Source organism: Neophocaena asiaeorientalis, unplaced genomic scaffold, assembly GCF_003031525.2.
Source record: "Neophocaena asiaeorientalis asiaeorientalis breed wild unplaced genomic scaffold, Neophocaena_asiaeorientalis_V1.1 scaffold113, whole genome shotgun sequence".
Lineage (NCBI taxonomy): Eukaryota > Metazoa > Chordata > Mammalia > Artiodactyla > Phocoenidae > Neophocaena > Neophocaena asiaeorientalis.
The window spans coordinates 2,508,903-2,530,658 of record NW_020172316.1 but is presented as its reverse complement, the minus strand read 5'-3'; the positions used below and the strand labels follow the sequence as shown (position 1 = coordinate 2,530,658).

The following is a 21,756-nucleotide window of genomic DNA, read 5'->3' as shown; positions in this document are numbered from 1 at the left end:
CTGATTCACCAAGATATTATTAAGCTGTCAAAATCTGTCAATATGGAGTGTGACAACAACATGTAAAATACCATTAAAGGGTCATTAACAAGGTCTTCAAGCTCATGCTTAGCATTTTCTCTGAGTTCCTAATGGAACTTTTCTCCAAACAGGATTTAAGTCAGATGTCTCATAATCTTTAATGCTGTTAAAAGTTTGCTATTGTAAGAAAGTGTGTCTTTTTTTGAGTTTTTTAGTTCCTATGTCAGCCAAAATGGAACAGCAGTTAAGTACCAACCACAGAAGTTTTGAAATCTTGAGATTTACACCCATTATTTTTTAAATCTGGTAAGCTCTGAAGATGGGCTGCAGTTGGTACATACTGGTTTGTATGTAGAGACTTAAAACATTCCTTTGCCAACAACAGTCATTGAATTTTTGCCATTACTTTGATAGATTTTCTTTTTTGTAGAAGAAAAGGAAGTACAGTTTGTAATGAAAATTTATTTTTTTTCATTACACTGTCAATTACTGAGATCTGTGGTATTTGCAAATGAGTGTCCATCAAGAAAGTTAGCGCAATATTCTTTTCCTTTCTGTAGAAATATCTGACAACCACAAAAAAAAGAAGTGGGTCATTACCATTTTTCTTACTGCCATGAATATAACTCAAAATGCCAAATTGATTGAGTCTCAGCATTGTAAGTGGTGGCAGCTATGATGCAAATAACTTAGTTCTTCATTTAAATGTCAGACAGGTAGAGATTAGAGCTATCCTATCATTTTAATGAACACTAAGAAAAAGTTATCTATGATGCATGGAATAATAAGTCGCATTCTTTGAAAACAATAATAATAGTTGGAGCTGTCAAAAAACTTTATGAAACTTTGAATAACTAAACAAAATTTCATATACTTGTTCCTAGCATTTAAAAAAAGATAACTAAGATATAGATTGGAAAAAAAATAAACACCTGATGAGAATACATTGACCTGGGATGATCCAGATGGAATAGGTCCAGATATAATCTATTTGATAAGATTCTGGGAGTTGAGACCATATTCTCCTGATAGAAGGAGAAATTGGGAGGATATATACAGTTGTCAAGTAAGGATTAATTATGAGTGCTGAGTCAAATAAAAGAGTGGAAATTGTATGATAACCTTGAAAATCAGAGTGAGCTGAGCTGGGAAGGTAAGAGAGCTGTATACAAGAGTAATAATAGGAGGAGATTTAAAGCAATTAATAAGATATTATATAATGGCAGAAAAATTTAGGTGTGATTTAATTTTTGAACATAAAAACAGAGCATGATTCCTATCCTGAATGGTATCTAATAAGAAATTAATTAATTGATTTAATAAGACTGTACTGATGTCATGACCACTGATGTTTAATTAGAAGCTGATTGCTGATTATGCCAATTTCATACCTGGGAAGTTTCCAAGGGGATGCTCATACCTTTTGAAACATTTTCACTTTGAGAGTGATAATAATTATTTGCTGGCAGACTAAAAAGAAACTGGAGTAATAAAATAAAAATCTCTCTCTGCTCTGAGAAGAAATGAGAGACCTTTAGCACTGAATATTTATCATTAGGGGCTAAGGTAGCCCATGTAAAATTTGAGAGAAGGCGTTATCAAAACTTTTTCATGTGCTGTTGATTATTAGGAGAAGGGCTTGCCTTGGCTGATCACATGCTGCGGGGATGATATTAAAACTATTCAACAACTTGTGCAATATGCTTACCAACAACTAGAGTAATGCCCACTGTAGACAACCACTGTGGTCCACTGATGCTTCCAGACTGAAAGTCAGTTCCTCATGGCTGGCCCAGTATGTTTTAGGGTGTGGTCTGGACCAAACATAGGCTCCACTCTAGGTGAGTGAGTATAAATTAAATGTTGGTTTCCTATCACTAAAAAGGTGAACATCACTTAACGTCATACCTATATTAAGACAACAGTATGTCCACCTGCTTACCAGTGTCTGAAAGTGCTTGAATATGTGATAATTTCTGAGATGATGCTTATGAGGCAACATAAAAGACAGTGGCTAGCACAGAGCCTGCTTAATATCACTTAACATCACTTGTTTTCATGCAATAAACAGGAGTGTAGGCAATATGCTCCATTTTGTCAATTAAATTATTTTGTTAGTTGGATTATTTTTGCCAAAATTTTGAACATGTAACAAGTCAAATCAAATGAAATCTACCATGAATTTGTACCTTCCTGTTCTTAAACTAGTAAACTTGAGAAGATGTCATTCTTATTTTGTATCAGTAAAAGAAGGGATATTTGTATATATAGTTTATTTGGGTTAATATAGTTTATTTGGATATAGTTCATTTGGGTTAATAATATTTCAAAAATAAAACTTAAAAAATTTTGAGGAATGGGAATAAGAAGCAGTTTCTCATGGAAAGGAGGAGGGACAGAAGAAAATAACAATAGACAACATCCATGAAACTAATGAACCTGAAAGATGGTAATTATTTTATTTTATTTTATTTTTTGCCATATTTCAAAGATGTTTATTAGCTCCATGTAGCTCTTGAAGATGGTAATTATTATGGAGAAAAAGTTTGAGTTCTCAAAAGTCAGAGTTTTGGAAAATGACATCTACAGAGTATCTGGGATTTATTCCTTGGAACCAATGATTCAACTTTTCAAATTCTCTGTTTTGAAGTCCATTAATGTCTCTCAGAAATATTCTTATAGGTTATTACGGACTGTTTTGGAGAGTTTCTCTCCTTTAAATTTCTTTCTCTTCACTTCCAAAATATTGGACGCTTTTTAAACTCATTACACACTTGTGGTCACTGACCTATTTATTGCCCAAGAGCGGATGTGCTTTGGCCGCCACAGACACTGTTCACTCTGGGGACCTTGAGGGATCCAGAGGTATGACAAAGGCCCACAGGGGCCGATGTGGTGGGGGCAGTTCAGGGAGCATGTGTGGTTTACATCATCTGACTAAGAACGTACATTTCTTGTTATAAATAGAATGATGAGACATTTCATTTGTGTTGTAAATCACAGTCTCAGATGAGCTAGTTCAGATGTCACCTTTGTGAAGGCTTTATTTTTTCCTTGTTTAGGTTACTCCAATAATTTACACATACCATTTTAATGGTATTTTTTTCCATTTTACTCTATTCATATGTATCTTCTCCTCCACTGGGCTATAGTAAAAGGGCACAAGACATCTTTTAGTCATTTTTATATCTCCATATCTAGTATGGTACTTAGTATAATGGTACCTTATAACATTTTGTTGTTTCTTTTGTGTGTTTTGAATAATGAACATAAGCTTTGCAATAGATAGAGCTGTTTTTCATAGGCTCTCTTGCCCACTTAAACATTAATGATTGTGACCACCTACAGGGGTGGGATAGGGAGGGTGGGAGGGAGATGCAAGAGGGAGGAGATTTGGGGATATATGTGTACATAGAGCTGATTCACTTTGTTATAAAGCAGAAACTAACACAACAATGTAAGGTGATTATACTCCAATAAAGATGTTAAAAAAATACAAAACATTAATGAAACTTCACATTTCTTTTTTTTAAATGGTAATTCTTTGTATTGCTTTATTGTACAATTGCAATGCCCCCTTATCATCTTCTGGAATCTTCTTCCAAGTTGTGCTCACTTTAGACATGCTGGAAAAGTAAATGATTATAAAACAAACAATTAAAGCACCACAAAGAACCAAGATTATATTACAGAAACATTAACAGTGCAAAAAAGAAATTTCTATTAGCAGTGCTTCTCAAACCTGGCTATGCATTAGAATTGCCTGAGGCATGAATTTAAGATTTAAGGATGGCCCATGCCTAGTCACTTGGGTTTAATTGATCTAAAATGGGGGCCAGGGCTCTGTATTATTTTTAAAAGCTCACCATTAAGTAATTCTAAGTGGATCCAGGCTTAAGAACCACTACACTTAGTACTTCATTTTTTCACAATATCCTCAAATATCAAATAAGAAGCCCCACTGTATATATGGCACCATCTTGGTTATTTATTAACATTAGACAAGTTTCAAAGAACTTGAGGACACACTGCTATTAGTAGAAATCAATTTAAAAAATGCATTTTGTTAACAAAAATGTTGTGATGTCGATTATCTCTCAAGAAGCTGGCCAATAATAAAAATCAAAACTTACTTATGTCTGTTTTGCATCAGCTATATTTCATGGACCAGTGTAAAGTAACACAAAAAGTACCTCTAAAAATTTTTTCAGGGCTTCCCTGGATGCCTGCATGTCCAGAGCCTGTGATCCACAACGGGAGAGGCCACAACAGTTAGAGGCCCGCGTACCGCAAAAAAAAAAAAAAAATTTTCAAAGAGCCGAAAATGAACCCAGTTGAGTTGGAGGCAATTAACTGATAATCATCTTAATTCTCAGTTACCACATCCTAACAGGTTTTCTTTGGTGGAATGAGAAAGGGGAGTCAGTATAAGGTTTCTAAGAGACAGTAATAATCAGACCCATTTGTGGGTTTCTGTATTATCACTGTCAAATTTACTGTCAAATTTGAAAATAGCCTAAAAAAAAGAAATTATTTTATACTTTCAAGTGTGACAAAAATCATAATGCCTATAGGACCTGTACACCAGACCTAGGCTGTTGTTTTATAGTTAAGACTAAAAGATGTAGCTTACCTATGAACAATTTCAGAACCAAAAGAACAAAGATCCCAATCTAACAGAAATAGTTTTCTAATAGCATACATATGAAATTTGAAATAACTGGATTAAATGCATACTCTAAAAATTATCTTTCTTTCCTCTTAGTGACACATAGGTAGTAAAATACCAGCAACCAGACAAAAGTCATCACCTCAATTAAACAATAGTGCAAGACTACCCTACTATGTCTTTGCACAGGCTCAGCGGCCATGGCTCACGGACCCAGTCGCTCCGCGGCATGTGGGATCTTCCCGGACCGGGGCACAAACCCGTGTCCCCTGCATCGGCAGGCGGACTCTCAACCACTGCGCCACCAGGGAAGCCCCCCTACTGTGTCTTTGCATGAGCTGGTGGTGCTGAGCCACTCAACACAAATTTTCATGGGTTACACTAATGAACTCAAAACAACAATACTTACTTGATTAAGTCCATATCACTGAGCTGTGTTAAAATATTTGCTAAAGGATGTCTGAATCCCCTTCGAAAGAGTTCCCTGAGAACATCTACACACTTTAGGCCTGTTTTCCTGCCAATTATATTCCGTAGTCTAAAATTTCCACTGGATATAAATTCCCTCAGCTTCTCCCAATCTATTTTAGGATTTCGTTTACCATTTTTTTTTTAACGTTGAACAAACCACTTTTTCAGAATGAAGAGCTGGCAGCAAGTTTATCTGCGCTTTGCGTCCATAGCGGGCAAGATTGTGGACTGTCACTGAAATTTTCCACCAGGGAAGGCTACTGTCTTCATGCTCATTGAAGCCACTTTGTTGGGAAAATGAAGAGTAGCCACTGTCTTCATAAGGTACACTGGTCTCCAGTTCTTCTATGTCATTTGAACTGTTAAGTGTCGTACATGTTGATTTTCCTTATTATGCCAGGGTTTGCTTTCAGTTTCAAGTTCTACAATGCTGGGGCTCACAGTCGGTGACCCAAAACCTGGTAACCTTTCATAGTCTTTTTTTTTTTTTTCTAGATTAGCAACTTTATCTTTCTGTTTTTTTTTTTTTTTTTATTGGAGTATAATTGCTTTACAATGGTGTGTTAGTTTCTGCTTTATAACAAAGTGAATGAGTTATACGTATACATATGTTCCCATATCTCCTCCCTCTTGAGTCTCCCTCTCTCCCACCTTCCCTATCACACCCCTCCAGGCGGTCACAAGTCCCTCTATGCCTACTTTCTGCAGGGCTTTTATCATAAATTGGTGTTGAATTTTGTCGAAAGCTTTCTCTGCATCTATTGAGATGATCACATGGTTTTTCTCCTTCAATTTGTTAATATGGTTTATCACATTAATTGATTTGTGTATACTGAAGAATTCTTTCATTCCTGGAATAAACCCCACTTGATCATGGTGGATGATCGTTTTAATGTGCTGTTTGCTAGTATTTTGTTGAGGATTTTTGCATCTATGTTCATCAGTGATATTGGCGTGTAGTTTCCTTTCTTTGTGACATCCTTGTCTGGGTTTGGTATCAGGGTGATGGTGGCCTCGTAGAATGAGTTTGGGAGTGTTCCTCCCTCTGCTATATTTTGGAAGAGTTTGAGAAGGTTAAGTGTTAGTTCTTCTCTAAATGTTTGATAGAATTCGCCTGTGAAGCCATCTGCTCCTGGGCTTTTGTTTGTTGGAAAATTTTTAATCATAGTTTCAATTTCAGTGCTTGTGAATGGTCTGTTCATAGTATCTATTTCTTCCTGATTCAGTATTAGCAGGTTGTGCATTTCTAAGAATTTGTCCATTTCTTCCAGGTTGTCTATTTTATTGGCATAGAGTTGCTTGTAGTAATCTCTCATGATCTTTTGTATTTCTGCAGTGTCAGTTGTTCTCTTTTTTCATTTCTAATTCTATTGAGTCTTCTTCCTTTTATTCTTGATGAGTCTGGCTAATGGTTTATCAATTTTGTTTATCTTCTCAAAGAACCAGCTTTCAGTTTTATTGATCTTTGCTATCGTTTCCTTCATTTCTTTTTCATTTATTTCTGATCTGATTTTTATGATTTCTTTCCTTCTGCTAACTTTGGGGTTCTGTTGTTCTTCTTTCTCTAATTGCTTTAGGTGCAAGTTCTCTGCTAATGGGTGGGGTTGTATTCCTGTCTTGCTAGTTGTTTCGCATAGGGTGTCCAGCACTGTAGCTTGCTGGTCGTTGAGTGAAGCTGGGTATTGGTGTTGAGATGGAGATATTCGCCATTTGATATCATGTGGAGCTGGGAGGTTTTTTGTGGACCAATGTCCTTAAGTTGGCTGTCCCACGTCAGAGGCACAGCACTGACTCCTGGGTGCAGCACCAAGATCCTTTCATTCACACAGCTCAGAATAAAAGGGAGAAAAAGTAGAAAGAAAGAATTAGTAGAAGAAAGATCCGCTGATTCGGGGGCTCTGGCTCACTCAGGCCAGGGGGAGGGAGGAGCATGGAGTGCGGGGAGAGCCTGTGGCTGCAGAGGCCAGCGTGACGTTGCAACAGCCTGAGGCACGCCGTGCGTTCTCCCAGGGGAGTTGTTCCTGGATCCCGGGACTCTGGCAGTGGCGGGCTGCACAGGCTCCCCGGAAGGGGAGTGTGGATAGTGACCTGTGCTTGCACACAGGCTTCTTGGTGGCGGCAGCAGCAGCCTTAGCATCTCATGCCTGTCTCTGGGGTCCGCGCTTTTAGCCGCGGCTTGCGCCCGGTTCTGGAGCTCCTTTAAGCAGCACTCTTTATCCCCTCTCCTCGCGCACCAGGAAACAAAGAGGCAAGAAAAAGTCTCTTGCCTCTTCGGCTGGTCCAGACTTTCCCCCGGCCTCCCTCCCGGCTAGGCGTGACGCACTAACCTCCTGCAGGCTGTGTTCACGCCGCCAATCCCAGTCCTCTCCTGGCGCTCTGAACGAAGGCCGAGCCTCAACTTGCAGCCCTGCCCGCCCCGGCAGGTGAGCAGACAGGCCTCTCAGGCTGGTGAGTACCGGTCGGCCCTGATCCTCTGTGCGGGAATCTCTCCGCTTTGCCCTCCACACCCCTTTTGCTGTGCTTTATTCCGCGGCTCCGAAGCTTTCCCCCTCCGCCACCCGCAGTCTCCGCGCGCGAAGGGGCTTCCTAGTGTGTGGAAACTTTAACTTCTTCACAGCTCCCTCCCACTGGTGCAGGTCCTGTCCCTATTCGTTGTTTCTGTTTTTTCTTTTGCCCTACCCAGGTACGTGGGGGGTTTCTTGCCTTTTGGGAGGTCTGAGGTCTTCTGTCAGCATTCAGTAGGTGTTCTCTAGGAGTTGTTCCACGTGTAGATGTATTTCTGGTGTATCTGTGGGGAGGAAGGTGATCTCCGCGTCTTAATCTTCCGCCATCTTCCCGGAAGACCTTTTCATAGTCTTTAATGCAGTCTTTTTAAGAACCTTCCAAATATGAAGTAGTGTAGGAACCTTGTCTTCTGTCATCAGGCGTTACCGGTTTAATTCCAGAATGAACGTGGTAATAGTTAAAATCCCACTTCATTTTGACGCAGAAAGTGGGACTTTCTTCTTTATAACCATCTGAGGGGCGAGGGCGCCGTAGCTGCAGTGGCAGGAACCGGAGGGCGCCGTGGGGAGCAGCTGCAGGGGGGCCGACTCACGCCAGGGCAAGTGGGGTCCGCCTCAGGTGAGGGAGCTGCACCCGTGGCAGAGAAGCAGACCGTCCACTTCTCAGAGCTCTCGAGACTTCACATTTCTGATTATGATTGTTAGTTGGGTAATCAAAATATAACCATGTCATGTTCTAAGGTCAGTTCTTCCTATTTTTAATTGTATGCTTTCCTTAATTTGTGCTCATTTCTAAGTTTTTGAGCTGTGTTTTTATGTTTATTCTTTTAAAATTTTCATTGTGTTTTCTTTTTATTAAGACTATAACCCCAATAACTCTTGTTTATTCCCCCAGATACAGAAATATGTGATGGTTATGTTCTAGTTTGTTGAAATTTTTAGTTACTTAAAATTAGATTCTGGTGAAACTATTAATTGACATGGGGTAGAGCTAGCATGTTGGAAACTGGGGTGTCTAATGCCTGCGTTGAGTACAAACCTTGATTTTTTTTAAGCATAGAAGCAGCCTAGGGATGTGCCTCAGACACAGGAAGACTTTGGGCTTTATCACCCGGTTAGACTCACAATAGGGAGGGTGTTGGTGCCCCAGGGTGAGTACTAAGTCAGTGAGCTGTGAGCTATAATTGCAGAATGCCCTCTTTTCCTCATCTTTTTTTTTCTTTTTTTTCTTTGGTATGCGGGCCTCTCACTATTGTGGCCTCTCCCATTGCGGAGCACAGGCTCCGGACGTACAGGCTCAGCGGCCATGGCGCACGGGGCCAGCCGCTTCGCGGCACGTGGGATCTTCCTGGACCGCGGCACGAACCCGCGTCCCCTGCATCGGCAGGCGGACTCTCTACCACTGCACCACCAGGGAAGGCCTCCTCATCTTTTATGGAGACTCTTCCAAACACATATGGTGCTTGTTCTTTGCAGGGAGATATGCCCCCATTGTCTGTTGGCATGTGTTGTGAGCTAATTTAGGTTCACTGAACATACCTGAAAATCTCTATAGCTAAGCCCCTGATTTCTGTGTATGAGACTTTTTATTTTGTGAAATGGATGCAGTAAGCAGGAAGAATAAAATACTGCTCAGGTAAGATTTCTACTCAGAAGCTTTTTCAAAGGAGGCTATGAATTATAATGCAAAAGGACATTGCACTCACTGCATGGTGATCTGGTTCTGAAAGCAAAGCCTTTCTTTGATAGCTAGAGGACAAGTAATTCTAAAGATCAAAAAACTTCTTATCATACTAAGAAACCTAAATCTGTGCCTGTGTATGTATTATTTTCCAAAATGTTCAGTTATGTATTACTCTCTGTCACCTCAGCGTTCAAAAACTAAAATGAACCATGGGATGCGGGGACAATAATATCACTACAGCCCATCCTGGGCAGCCAGGTGGCTTGTTTTTAGGCCACCTCAACTTATCCTTCATTGTCATGCTAGCTCCTTTGAAGTAACTCTGAGGTTTCTCTTTCTCTCTCCAGTGCCTGGAGCTTCTGGCAATATGACAAGGTAAACAATTGACTACAGCAGAAGTAGCAAACTGAGGCCTATGGGCCAAGTCTAGCCCTGGCCTGCTTTTGTACTGCCTGTGAGCTGAGCATGGTTTTCACACTTTGAAAAACAAAAAAATAAGAATCTGTGACAGAGACCATAGGTGGCCTGAACCTATGCCTAAAATACATACTGTCTGGCCTTTGACAGGAATGTTTGCCAACCATTGCCAGCCATCTGAATTTTATTCTGCAGTGGCCTTGACATCCCTGCCTTCTTTCACAGACTCTTCTGACCTCCTCTTACTACTTCTTGTGCACATCTTGACCTTTAGTGCACTATCAAACATCCTTCAGTTTCTATTGCTACAGGCTGCATCCTCCCTCTCACCGATGCCTCTGTGTCTTTGTACGTGCTCTTCCTGCTTTCTGGAATGTTCTCCACTCTACCCTGCATCTTTTGTGTTCTGTATCTGTTGTGCAATGTATCTATTTGATATTCACTTCTCTGAACAGAACAATGGACACAATGCTGATAACTAATGAATATTATCTAATAATTAAACCTTATCAAATAAGTAACGTTTAGCCAGAGAGAAAATTATAGATACTGGACAGAAAGCCAGTGACAAATTTGTGTTCCTGTTGTCATTGGTCATGTTGCTGTTGATGACAGCTCTCTTCTCACCCTGCCTTTGCTATTTACTATCAGCATAAATAATGCAGTGTTTATTTTTTTTATCTTTCTTTTCTCATTTGTGTTTTATTGATATATTTTTTTCAAAGCACAGAAAAAAGATAAAATCCAGGGTCTTGAAAATTAGTGGGCTTGTACACTAAGCAATGGTAAGGAAGGAAGATAACATTTCAGGAGAGAAAAAGCAATAGTAACAGCAAGTGATTTTGCAAGGGGATATATGTATCAGATAGTGTTTTTGTTATGGAAAAGAATTAAGATCAGTAGCCACAGTTGGCCATTTTAAAGCCCTGGGTGTTGCTATGGCTACACTGAGGAACCTGTTATGGTCACCCTTAGAGTATACACAATGATAAAGGGAATTTAGTGCTTTTAGATACAAATATGAATGATAAGTTTGTTTTTCAAATCAAAAGAACGAAGTGAAAATGGATTTGTTTGTCTTTACCAGCTATGGGAATTAGAGGTTGAAAAAACTAAGATAATTGGCATATGTGTTAGGTTACAAAAAAGATGTGGTAATTTAGAACTAGTCCCGAAAAAATGATATACTCTTCTGTTGTGAAATCTTGATAAGAGGGACAAAAGGTAGTAGGGAATAAGGTAAACCTAGTACCATAGGTATACAATACCCAAATTCTTAAATGATGATTTAGAAATAATAAAATACAAAAGTGAGTAACCTATCTGTTCCTAAGCTTAAATCTTATGTTTGGAACATTCTTATAATTTTAAGCTGTTCAAAAAGCAGTTCTTGTTCATTGCCTGCTTTCTCTTGACCTTTAAGGAACCTGTGATTAAACTCCACCTCCATATATTCCCATTTTAGAGCTATCCAGCAGAGCTGTTCTTCAGTCAATATATGCCTTCATCTCTTATTCTGACTTGACCTGAATTTCTTTTGTGATGTTTTTTCTCCTAGAAAAGCCTATTTCAACCTTTGGTATCAAAATCACTCCTTCTGTGGGCAAGTAAAATAGTAGCCAAGTGTCAGATGTCATTCACGTTACTCTCCTTGAAACTCCAGCTATCTCCTTTACCTGTTTATCTCTTCAAAGTGGGAAGTAATCAGTATGGTCATTTTTATTATTAAGATTCACTTTTCATTATCATTTAAAAAACATCTAAAAGGATATATCACTCACTGTCCTTTTGAGATGTGAGGTCAATAAATTATTATTGGGGCTTCCCTGGAGGTCCAGTGGTTAATACTTGGCACTTCCATGAAAGTGCAGGTTCGATCCCTGGTCGGGAAACTAAGATCCCGCGTGCCGTGTGGTGTGGCCAAAAAGACAAAAAACAAAAAGTTATTATGTGGTGGGCACTAAGATAACACTGCATATTTTATTTGCCTGACTTGGGAGACTTTTGGTCTCATTTAGAGAATATGAAAAAACCTTAACAAGGCTGTGTAAAACTCATTTTACTCAATATTTTGGTTCATATGTTTGCCAAATGGATATCGTCTAATTCAAAAGGAAAACATGTCCAGTTTTTCATTTTAAGTCCCATGGACCTTTATTGGGTACTAATCTTATTTTTGCTCTAAGTAATTTTATGTGTTCTGAAACTTTGAACTTTGCATTTAAATGTGATTCTAAAATTCCTGGAATTTAGAGAAGAAAGTTCCAAACATTATCAATCACAGCTGTCTATATACCTTTTGACAACTTCTATTGTTCACACTATCAGTTAGGCTTAGTGAGCCAGGAAATGCTGCCCTTTCTTTTACACTTACCCTTTCAGGGGTGTATAGATAAGGCCGTCAGTGAGCTTGCCAGCATGCAGGCTCATAACCATGGTCTGGGGCAAACCACTGATTCTTCCTTCCCTAGTCACTCTCTTTCAACTGACTGACCAAGAGTGGTCACCTTGACCTAAGGTCAGCTGGTCTGGGTAGTAACCTTTGCATGCAATGACAGGAAGAGATGAGTTTGGAATATCAGATTCTCTCTCCTAGTACTTTTCCTTATAAAACATGGGTGATCCTTGCAATTAAAAATGGAGGATGAGATGAAGAGGATGCAAAGAGGGGAACTACATGGTAGGGTTGGGGCCATGAGGATTTATGAAAAAGTGAAATTATAATCTAGCACACAGATTTTTCCCAGAGATGGAATGAGAGACCATGTGACCTCTGGGTGTGACTGAAAGGTCAGTCCACTAAGCTACCTCTATGTTTGAGGCAATAGCTTTACAATCCTCTCTCCCCAGCCATTTTCCCCCCAGAGGTTACCTTGAGTTCCTTACAGGCTAAAGAATTGACCAGAAACAAATAAGATTCCTGTCGTTTAGACCTTCCTGCCTGAGTAGGATATCAATGTGCTCCATCTTATGCTACTGCTACTGCTCTGGCAGTCAGTGTGGGCCGTGAACAAGGATCTGACAGGTGGCCATTATCTGTTCAGGGAATGTCATGGGCTTGCTGCTTTTCCTTGGACAGCTGGTCCCCAAAGAATTGTAGCACTGTCAAAATTTAAACATGGCTCAGCTCTCCTTAAATGTGCTTCTGTGAGAAACATACAGTCTCTTTGTTCTAAGTAGGTGATAGAACTGTTTCTGGAATTGAATTGGATTACATGTGTATTTCGTGCTTGATTTCTCCTGCGTGAGGAAAACACCACCAGCTGAGTGTGCTTTTGGGGTATTTGAGGGGCAAAGGCCCTGCTCGGTCCCCATCCTGATCGCTAACCTCCATGCTTGTACCTTGCTTGCTTGAAAGATATAAGCCCATATTGCTTGAGATACTTAAAATTGTTTAGGGAAGGTGTTGTCTTCTAGCTTACTACCCTCCAAGACATGGGCTTACTGGCTTTTCTTTCCTGTCTCCTGACACTCCTGGGCCTTTCTTCAGGGTTGGTGTGATATTATGATATAATAAAAACTAGGGTATTTGATCTTTGTCCTGGCACAGAGCTCCTAAAACTCTTGGAATTTCCTAAGAGATGTGAGTGTCTTTTTGTATGCTAGTGAGATGACTGGTCGCTGGCAGTGCCTAGATAGCTTCAGGATGAGGGCTGTTCACCAAAATGATCAAGGCACATTTAGAGGGTTGGAAGTTTCAGCCCCACTCCCTGACTTCTGGGAAGGGGAGAGGGGCTAGAGATTGAATTAACCACCAATGGTCTGTGATTTAATCAATCATGCCTGTATAATGGAACCTCCATAAAAATGCTAAACCACAGGGTTTGGAGAGCTTCTGGGTTGGTGAACACATCCACGTGCTGGGAGGGTGGTGCACCCCAACTCCAAGGGGACAGAAATTCCTGTGCTTTGCATCTTTCTGGATCTCACCCTGTATACTTCATCTGGTTGTTCATCTACATCCCTTATAGTGTCCTTCACAATAAATAGGTAAATATAAGTAAATGTTTCCCTGAGTTTTGTGAACCATTCTAACCTGGGGGAAGGTTTGTAGGAGCTCCTGACTTTGCAGCCAAGTTGGACAGACCCTTGTTTTTTTTTCCACATGACATGTGGGATCCTAGTTCCCCGATCAGGGCTCGAACCTGTGCCCCTTGCAGTGGAAGCACTCCCCACTGGACCACCAGGGAAGTCCTGGACAGATCCATTACTTGTGACTGACATCTGAAGTGAGGGCTTTTAGACTGAGCTCTAAACCTGTGGAGCTGGACGCTAAGTCCTGGTATTGAATTAAGTTATAGGACACTTAGTTGGTGTTCAGAGTTGGAAAGTTGATCGACATGGGAAAAAACCCCCACACATTTGACTTCGGAAGTGCTGTGAGTAGAGAAATAGTTTTCCTTTAACAGTGAATATTTCTAATATACAAGTGGTTCTGGGCACATGGCAGACAGTACTAAACATGAAGAGGAAATCAGGTGGCAATTATATAATGAGCATTTTTATTAAATTTAGGAGTTGCATTCATCCTGTGAGCTTCATTTTTCTTAGGAGGATTTCATTTTCTAGGTGCATTTATTTCATGGAGAGAGGTACTTGGTAAATATATATGTATAGGGATATAAATCATGCCCTTAAGTAGACATTGTGCTCATTTAATTCTTATAAGGATACTGCTGGGTAGGTATTCTTACCTGTATTTTTTGATGAAGAAATTGAGGCTTAGAGTCATTAATGGACACTTCTCGAGGTCTCCTAAGAGGCAAATTTTTTTTTTTTGAAGACCCACCGCTGCCCCTGCCGGCAGCCTCCCTGCCGCCCCTGGGGCCTCTAGCCCCACACAAATAATGCCCGTCGCATCTGTCACTGGCCTGCATCAGCAGCACTTCGTCACCATGACACAACGATCTCCATCCTGTCTCTGGGCTCATTGCACTAAGAGGCAGATTTGAGACTGCATCTGAGCTTATTCCAAAGCTTGTAGTCTTTCCAGTTACCATAAAGATATGGGAACACAAAAGATTTATCCTAGTATTAGTTTGCAGTGCCTTTAAATCTTCCACTTAGTTTCTTTCTTCTTTTTTGTAAAGTTAATAAAAAACGTAAAAACTCATGTTCACCAAAAGCATTTCATTTCTTAAAACAACACCACCACCTGCACTGGAGGCATTGGTGATGAGTAACAGCAGGCTTCTGAGGGCACAACTCATTGTTCCTAATCGGGTGATAGAAAGGATTTTTTCTGTTGCCTTGGCGCAAAGTAATTGCATATTTATCTATTTATCTGAGTAATTAATCAGAAACCCAAGTAGTCAAAGCAGCAGCTGGAATTCCCATGATGGACTTCCACGTTACATTCACCAATTCTCAGCACTTTAAATGATTTCTTACACAAGCAGTGTAAAGCCCCATGAATCATATGACCAAGTGCTAGCTATACTAGGGACTATTTACCCATCCTGGAGAATGCATTTTAGATGACTTTTCAGGAAATATAAAGAAAAATGATTACAGTAAAGATATGTTTAAACTGAAAAGCATTCAATAGTTTATGTCTCTACAATGACTTTCCTAGGCCTTACATTTATAGTCTAAAAATAACATTTTATAGAAGCAACAGGCATAATGTTCTATTAATTTAATAAGAAAGAAAGCTCTGTTAAAGCATCTTTGTTTAAAAATGTTCATTTTTAAATGACTCAGAATCAGCATAATGGCCATTTTCCTCAGCTGTCTGTGGATGCATAGGAAACAATGACGGACCCATGGTGTCTACGAACCTAGTTTCGAAAAGCAGAACCGCCTTTGACCAAAATGTTGAATGGCAGTGTTTAAAAAATAAACCAATGTTTATTTTGAATGGAAAACTGTTTTTGAAGAATCACAATGAATCGCATTTATCAGTAATTAAAAATTCAATTATTATTGAGTTTCTTAAAGTATCCATAAAGACCAAATTTGCTGAAGTTCAAGGAACTTGAATTTTGGAAGCTGTGAGCAAGGCTTGAAAGGCTACCTCTTTCTTTTTTTTATGTTTTTATATATATATTTTTTTTTATTGGAGTAAAATTGCTTTACAATGTTGTGTTAGTTTCTGCTGTACAATGAGGTGAATCAGCTATATGTATACCTATATCCCCTCCCCCTTGGACCTCCTTCCCACCCCGCCACCCCACCTATCTAGGTCGTCACAGAGCACTGAGCTGAGCTCCCTGTGCTATACAGCAGGTTCTCACTAGCTAGCTATTTTACACATGGTAGTGTATTTATGTCAAACCTAATCTCCCAATTCGTCCCACCCTCCCCTTCCCCTACTGTACTGTGTCACATGTCCATTCTCTACGTCTGCATCTCTGTTCCTGCCCTACAAATAGGTTCATCTGTACCATTTTTCTTGATTCCACATATATGTGTTAATATATATTTGTTTTTCTCTTTCTGGCTTACTTCATTCACTCTGTATGAGAGACTCTATGTCCATCCACATCTCTACAGATGACCCAATTTCATTCCTTTTTATGGCTGAGTAATATTCCATCGTATATATGTACCACATCTTCTTTATCCATTCATCTGTTGTTGGACATTTAGGTTATTTCCATGTCCTGGCTGTTGTAAATAGTGCTGCAATGAACATTGGGGTACATGTGTCCTTTTGAATTATGGTTTTCTCAGGGTATATGCCCAGGAGTGGGATTGCTGGGTCATATGGTAGTTCTCCTTTTAGTTAATGAAAATAAAAACAAAAATAAACAAATGGGACCTAATGAAACTTCAAAACTTTTGCACAGCAAAGGAAACCATAAACAAGACCAAAAGACAACCCTCAGAATGGGAGAAAATATTTGCAAATGAAGCAATGGACAAAGGATTAATCTCCAAAATATGCAAGCAGCTCATGGAGCTTAATATCAAAAAAACAAACAACCCAATTAAAAAATGGGGAGAAGACCTACATAGACATTTCACCAAAGAAGACATATAGATGGCCAAGAGGCACATGAAAAGATGTTCAACATCACTAACTATTAGAAAAATGCAAATCGGAACTACAATGAGGTATCACCTCACACCGGTCAGAATGGCCACCGTCCAAAAATCTGCAAACAATAAATGCTGGAGAGGGTGTGGAGAGGAAGGCTACCTCTTATATGTATATTGTGTTAGGCCTGCATGATGTTTTATAAATAAAAAGTCAATAGAAGGATTTCACATAAAAGTCAGGATTTTTGGCTTCTCTTAAAAAAGAAGTCAAACGACGTGGCAACACAGGGTCTATTGTCCCTTTCAGTTGAGGTGTATGCTTTCCATTTCTTATTCTCTTGCACATAGCATGTTTGCAAATTCTCTTCTACAGCTGACTTAATTCATTTTAAGTTACCTGACTAGCAGTGTAGGCATTTGAGTTTCAGCCTATATTCTAAGCTCTGCCTGCTGCTAGTTCCCAAACCACATGACTTTTACCTTTTGAGATACTCTCTCAGTCCTCAGGAGATGATGATGGTGATGATGATGATGATGGCTTTTGAAATTTTGTTCTATTGTTAAGATCCCAGAGACTTTTTGAAATCACACAAACTTTAAAGGGAAAGAGACATTGACTTAAACAAAATAGAAAGTATTGATGTTAAGATTATTAAATTTGGTGACATTATTTGTTGTGAGAGATTTATGTGTTAAGAAAGGTTTGGAATATATGGGGAGAATCCCGAACAACCTCGTTTATATAAAGAAATTAGCTGCTATTAAGGTTGGGATTATAATGGGAAATTCTATGCTATAGTTTTGTCTTCCTCAGCTCCTCCACCCTTTACTGGGGCCCCCACCCCTGCCCGCCAAATGAATAAGGCCAAAGAAAAACAAGACCCATAGTAATGGATGCTGAAGTAGAAGTTCATCTTTCTATATTTATCATGTTAGAACTAGATTAGAATAGGGTAGGTTGGTAAGATTTAGCAAATAAAAATACAGGATGTCTAGTTATCTGAATTTCAGATAAACAAGAAACAGTTTTGTAATCTAATTATGTTCCATGCAATATTTAGGGTATATGCTATGGTCTGAATGTATCCCCCCCGAATTCATATGTTGAAATCCTAATGCCCGGAGTGATGGTATTAGGAGGTGATTAGGTCATGAGTGTGGAATCCTCATGAATGAAATTAGTACCCTCATAAAAGAGGCTCCAGAGAACTAGCTCATCTCTTCCATGTGAGGACCAGAAAGAGGTCAGCAGTCTGCAACCTGGAGAGGGTCTTCACCGAAACCATGCTAGCACCCTGGTCTTGGACCTCCAGCTTCCAGGACTGTGAGAAATAAATTTCGGTTGTTTGTAGCCACTTAGTCTGTGGTATTTTGTTATAGCAGCCCAGATAGACTAAGATAGTACACTTACGCTAAAAATGTTCATTTCTTATCTAAAATTAAAAGTAAAGTTGGTCTCCTGTACTTTATCTGGCAACCCTAGAAGAGGGGAAAGATGCTTCATCAAAGGCTTGGTTATTTCTGCAATCAAGGTTTAGTCAGCAGATGGAAGGCCAGAGGGAGCCTGTTCCCAACCTGGGAACCTGAATATCAGATAAGCCAAGTAGAGAAGGCATTTTTGGATATTTCAGACAGCAGGAAATCAGACTAGGTTCAGGCTAGTAGGCAATAGGTTGAGAAGCTTGCAGGTTTTAAAGATAGATGTGTGTTAAAGTCCTGCCTGGAACGATAATAATGATGATGATGATGGTATCTAATGTATGAGCTTTATTGCATGCCAGGCATTGGCCTGGATGCTTCATATATTAACTATCTTCATAACGATCCTGTGAGATAGATACTATTATTATCTCCTTTTTATAGGCAAGGAAGCTGGGTAACAAAAATTAAATTAATTTGCCTAAGTGACCGAAACAGCAAAACCTGGGTTTGTGTTTCATTACTTATGAGGTTAAGTGATAGAGAATATCATATAATTATGTATTGCATACTAAGTACTTTATAAATATGTCACGTAATTTTTGCAGCAACCCCATGAGATAGACATTATTGCCAAAGATTAAAAATAATCTAAGCGTTGTTTTTAGGGGTAGAAATTGTTAGAAGTATTTTTAATAATACAAACTTCCTACAAACCACTGCAGTGGAGAGATGCTCAGAGTATATTACTTTTCAAGCACCAGAAATTACACTGAGTTTTCTACTTTTAGAAAAGAGAAGATAGAGATGGGAAAAGGAGGAAGAAAAAAAAAAAACCAGAGCAAGTTTATATCATAAATGATTTTCAGTTTGCCTCAGGTACAGATTTATAATGTGTTGATATTTTTAATACCAGTCATGTATTATGACTTTGTATTTTACAAAGCTCAAAGTTCACCCAACACTGCTGTTTATATAAACACATATACACATACATATAAACACATATTTATAAAATTATTTTTTAATATGTACTATATGTATATATATTCTAGTATAAAGACAGTTCTGTACAAATGAGAGAGTGCTCTTATCTCCTTGACCTTGTATGCCAGGAAACTTAGGGAGGGTGAACACCCATGAAGAAGGAAAGACGGGAGAGTTGAGACTAGCTCACTGGTGGTAGTCCACCAACGAGCTTGGTAACCCAAAATGGCATTGTCAGTGGTATTGCCAGAGGCAATATATTCCACTGCCTCTGGATAAACAAAAACTTCATGTGGGTACCTCAGAGTCTACTTTTATTAAAACTGACTCATTTCTTAAAGATAGAATCATATTTCTGATTCTATATTTTTTTCATCTAAAAGAGCAGGGTTTTATTATTTTCATTTGCCATTATGCTGTAGGATCTCATGAAAATTATGAGTGACTCCCTTCTCTGGGCCAGACTGAGGTCCTTTTAATTGCAAAGAGAAGTGAGTATCAGGACAGGAACAGACAAAAACTGGTCAAAGTCTTCATATGACCTTTGATTCCCTCTTTTTAATGAAGTACTCAAAGCCTACTTTTAGCTATCTACTAGGAAGTGAAAGATTTCAACTGTCTGAGGGTCCTATGTCAAGCCTTGTTAAATGTTAATGTTTGCAGTGGAAGTCTGAGGGCAACACAGAAACTGACTGCTGGATACTTGTGGAGAATTTCTGGACTCTCCTTCTCTAGCAACTTATTACAACCTTTACAAGGTCCAGAGATGGTAAAGGCTGTGGCCAATGAAGAAATCTTGAGACTCTCTAGGTCTTAATCCTACTGGCTCTTTCTGCTGGGCTCAAAAAACGGCAAAGTGCAATGCCTAAAAAAAGGACAAGCATTTGCTTATATAGTTTGGGGCAACTGATATGTTATAGGTGAAGTATGCCTAAGTCAGGGTGTGGGATTTATGTATGTCATTCATTCGCCCTCAGGAGAACACGTAAAAATCTTAAATGAGAGAATGCAGTGATCTTAGGCAATCCATCCTGGGGATAGTAATTATAAGTTACTAATATTTTCTTTTCCCTCAATCAGGAAAGAAAAATTATATGGCATGGGCATAGGAGGTTCAACTCCACAGGTGAGCATCTCCCTGCCCACCACCCTAAACTCCCTATTATACTTTAGTATTCTTGTTTTACTCATGAGAAAATTGAGGCTTAGAGAGGTCAAATGAACTTGCTTCGGATCATATACTTGGTTAATGGTAGGACTTCTCAGATATTTTTAACTCCAAGGCCATGTGCTTTTCCTGTATATCATCTCCCAGGGCGAATTGCTCAGTCTCCTCAGCTCCAGCTTCTTTACCAGTAAAACAGTGATGCTACTACCTGCCTTGATGGGCTGTGGTGAGTATTAGAGATAACTGGTATAAAGTTTCCAGTGCAATGACAGCCCTAGGTTACGTTCAGTAAGTTAGAGCTTTTACTGTTATTAAGCAGGGAAAAAGTAAGTGTCCCAAAGGTAGGTGGGCAAAACACAGTGTCAAGAAAGTCCAGCAGGAGGCACTAAATAGAGGTCTATGTAGGCAATAGTTTCATGGAGTGTGAAAACTATAGTAGGAGCATTTAGCTCATAGAAGGGCTAGACTGAGAATAAAAAAGGGAATGGCCTACTTTAGCAAGAAATGAAGGCAGGAACCTACAGAGATGACTAAACTTACTCAGTCCAGAATGAATTTGACCTTGAATGAATTTTCTTGGAAAAAATGGAACACACCTCTATAAATCCATTGATACTGTGATATTGTTCAAGTATTTGCTAAATAATTGAAATGATTAAATTAAAATATATTTGCTAATAAAATAATCGAATTGTTTTTTAAACCACAAGCATGAGAACAACAGAGGTCACTGGTTTTCTTTTATCATGGTCTGGATTTGGGATTGAAATCATTTTTAATTTGTTATTTCACATGCAGTCAGGACTAGAATTTTTCTTTAGTTTTTTTATTCAGTGTAATACAGGTTTGACATTAAAAAATAATGATGATGTATGACAGCAGCAAGGATACTTTTGTATGTGACTATATAACCTGTCAAAGAATTTGCATCAGGCCTTTCTGAAGTGCTGTCATTCTCATTCACAATAAAGGCCCTCAAGCCCCTCACTGTCTCACAATAAAGGCTGTCACCCAGTCAGCACAAATTTCATCTGTGTATGAGTTGGCTTTGATACTGCTGATGCATGTCAAACTCTTGTTAAATTCACTGTGGGTCAACTACCTAAATGTTGCTTCTCAATGATTCAGTCATGGAAGCACAAGGCCCTGAAATACCTAAAGAAGTGTGGCAACCAGCATCCTCTTGATAGACTTGTTAGGAGCCTGATGAATGGGGGTAGGAGTTGAATTTAACACAGATACCAATAAAATTGAAGTAGTGAAAATTCTTATAAGTTTATTTTGTAAGTTTGCATATTATTCGAAAGATACTTGATTTGATTTGTTACTGGCACTTTTCTGGATAAAATGGGATGGTTTTAGAGACTTATTGAAAAGATTCAAATTGTTATTTGTTTATTCATTCGTTCATTCATTCATTCATCCATTTGTT

General features: G+C 39.1%; 1 pseudogene; it reads right to left on the bottom strand.

The window, feature by feature from the left end:
* Positions 1 to 3,550: 3,550 nt before the first annotated feature.
* On the bottom strand, positions 3,551 to 12,202 carry LOC112414369 (F-box only protein 5-like; annotated as a pseudogene).
* Positions 12,203 to 21,756: the final 9,554 nt, after the last annotated feature.